This window comes from Sinocyclocheilus rhinocerous, unplaced genomic scaffold, assembly GCF_001515625.1.
Source record: "Sinocyclocheilus rhinocerous isolate Xijiao unplaced genomic scaffold, SAMN03320098_v1.1 scaffold148, whole genome shotgun sequence".
Classification (NCBI taxonomy): Eukaryota; Metazoa; Chordata; class Actinopteri; order Cypriniformes; family Cyprinidae; genus Sinocyclocheilus; species Sinocyclocheilus rhinocerous.
The window spans coordinates 3,444,001-3,447,126 of record NW_015653472.1 but is presented as its reverse complement, the minus strand read 5'-3'; the positions used below and the strand labels follow the sequence as shown (position 1 = coordinate 3,447,126).

The window sequence follows — 3,126 nt, the reverse complement described above, 5'->3', positions numbered from 1 at the left end:
GAGTAGACATGCCTGTCTTAACAGAGCACCTGTGTCAAGATTTGGAAGGATTCTTCAGTGATCGGAGGCCTAAGTGTCCGAACGGAGGGCTGGGAGGAGGGGACAGGCAGGGATACGGCTCTGTCCTGCAAGATCAGACAGTCTACAGTAAGACTCCATACTGGCAGGACAAAACAGAAACAGCAGGAGCAATGATCTGATCACCCAGAGAGATGTGGACAATGCTTAACCTTCTTCTGAGCACTTTTAATGGTAAGATACAATGGTTGGGTTTATTGATTTGGTGCATATAGATTTTTGATAGGTTGGGGAAACAAGAGTAATTGCTGAAAGGACATATAAAGTGTTACAACAAAGAACATTGACAAGTGTTTATAGAAACAACCGATTTTGTCTATAAAATTTAAAACAATCTTTGGCTATTTTAAAACATTTTTAGTAATTTTATTTAATCATTTATTTATTATTTTAAGCAAAATGTGGAAATTGCGTGGAAATGTGAGTGCCCTCATCGTGTAATACAAAAATGTATCGAGCTGAACAATGTGGAGTCACTCACAAAATCAGTTTTTAATTGCCGGTTTCTTGGGGATCCTTGAAAATTTAGCATGGGCCCTAACAGGAAGTAAATAAAACATTTTTAACTTGCAAATCAGGACAGAGAGAGTTTTACCTCCTACTGTCAATTTGTAATGTTTATGTGGAATTACTTCCCACAGTTCATTTATTCAGTCCTGCAGTGGGATGTCTCCAGATAATTTAATGTTTAATATGCATAAAATAAGATAAATCTATATGTATTTGTGCAGATGCTGCATATGTGAGCCAAACTGTTAGAAACTATGTGTCAAATATGGTGTGACATGTAATAATGTACTAATAATCTATGTAATAATCTACATAGCAGTACATTTTATTGTAATTATATGCATGCATTTTTGATGGTATCAATTATGAGACTACTTGGAATACTTAAAAAAAAAAAAAAACATTGTCACACCACAGACCATTGAAACTAAAAAGTTGGTTAAAAGTTGACAGTTAACAGAAGTGAAATGACCACCATCTAAAAACATAAACTTTCTCTTACACAAACATATATGTGCATAAAACTTGACTGGTATTTATTTGACTGACAGTAGGACAGTGTTGATGTAATTCCATGGTCTGGAGAGCTAAACCAGCATGTGGACAGTGTTGTGGTTCTCAGAGGACAGACTGTTTATGTGGCACTAACAGGGAATGTTTTCCCATCCTTGCTACCCCCTTCTGTCTCTCTTTTGCTCTCTCTCTCTCTGTGTCTGTCTCACACACACACACACACATATACACACACACACACAGTGCCTCTATGTCAGTCAGTGCTGGCCACTATATGCTTCCAGTAAAAATGGCTAAATATAGCTGGGAAAGCACTGTGAGAGCAAATATGTTCTTTTTTAAAAGATTCAAACAATGGGTCTTTCCATGCATGGACGAAATTGTACATCAAATCTTACATAGCATCTTTTTTTTAATTAATAATGCTGCATGTGACTGCACTTTCTATAGAAAAAGGTAAGAAATACAATATGGGAACAATTTTGGAGAAATTAAGCATTACCTCACTTGGATCACCAACTTATCCTCTGTAGTGAATGGGTGCCCATCAGAATGAAAGTTAGCTGATTAAAACATCACAATAATCCACAAGTAATCATCCTGTGGAGCAAAAAAAGCTGTGTGATTGTAGTAAACAAATTCATCAATAAGTTTTTATCTTCAAATCATTGCTTCCGGCTGAAATACCGGCTGAAGTCCTCTATCAATAAAATTCCTTTCTCCACTGAAAAAACTGTATCGTCTAAATCGGGAGAGAACCCATTCACACAGATGATCATTTGGTGAGCAAGTGATGTAATGCTAAATTTCTCCAGAACTGTTCCAATGAAAAAAACAAACTCATCTCATCTACATCTTGGATGGCCTGCAGAGTAAATACATTTTAAGCAAGTTTTCATTTTTGGATGAACTATCCCTTTAAGTGCCTTCTTCAATAGCTCACTCCTGGGCATTTAAAAGTGGGAAGTGGAAATGGTCTTAACTAAGATGATTTTGATTAGTCAAGAGTCAGGCCTTGGCTGACACATAAGCAGACATATTACTCATGAGGTTAAAGTTCGACTGAATCTGTTTTCGTGAGCTATTAGCGCAATGCACTCTGTCCAAACCATTTACAGAACTGCACCAGTGTTCAGTTCAACACATTATTCTCATTAAAAACCCACAGTAGTAGAAATTAAAGTCAGAATATCAATGAGTTATGCTTGACTTATGAAATGATTACTCATTTTGCAGTATGTTTAGTTTGGCTTACACTTACTGACCTTGTTTTCAACATTCCTTTGAATATTTTCAGAAAGCCTGAACAAAAGTTAATTGGTTCCTTCTCATTCACATTCATCATGTTTGTTGCTTAAACCTTGTTCTTCGCAAGTTCCGCCTTCAGTCAAAATAAAAAATAGTAACTATGTTCTCCTGTCATTCTCTACCAATAGTCTTATCCCAGATATAGCTATAGTGAAGCTCTTAACAGACATTGAGCCTGTTACAGCATAGTTGAGTGAAGTTGTGTCAATCACAACAATGTTTACCTCAGGTGAGACTCTTCATCCCCTTCAGCCCCAATCCGCTCTCTGATTGAGATGTGCCACTGTGCCACCTGTTCAAACAAAGCGATCAAGTGTTATAAATTAAATAAAATGACATTATTATTATTTTATTTAATTATATATTATTCTGTAATTATATTTAATTGTAATTATATAATTAAATCCTAAAAGTCCACAAATGGCTACAAAAATGTCACTTTACACTCTTAAAAATAAAGCTTCCAAAAGGGTGGTTTTACAGCAATGCTATAGAAGAATCATTTTTGGTTAAATTTTTTTTGTTCAAAAAAAGATGGATGGATGGATGGATAGATAGAAAGTGAAAGTGAAACTAAAAAGCGATCGTGCATTCAAAAGCAGTTTCAATGCCAGGCATAAGCGGCTCCCTGATGCCCGCAATTTATATACAGTGTAATTGCCCAACGATATAATTGCGAGAGAAAGTATTGAAATATAGTCTTTTCCTCCCATCTCG

General features: G+C 35.9%; 1 protein-coding gene across 1 annotated transcript in view; it reads left to right on the top strand.

Moving 5' to 3' along the window:
* LOC107716213 (ankyrin repeat domain-containing protein 33B-like) overlaps window positions 1–3,126 on the top strand; it is a 7,768-nt gene continuing 4,642 nt past the window's right edge. Inside the window, exon 1 of the mRNA XM_016522590.1 lies at window positions 1–252. The gene's annotated coding sequence lies outside the window, so the exon portion shown is untranslated. The remainder of the gene's footprint in view (window positions 253–3,126) is intronic.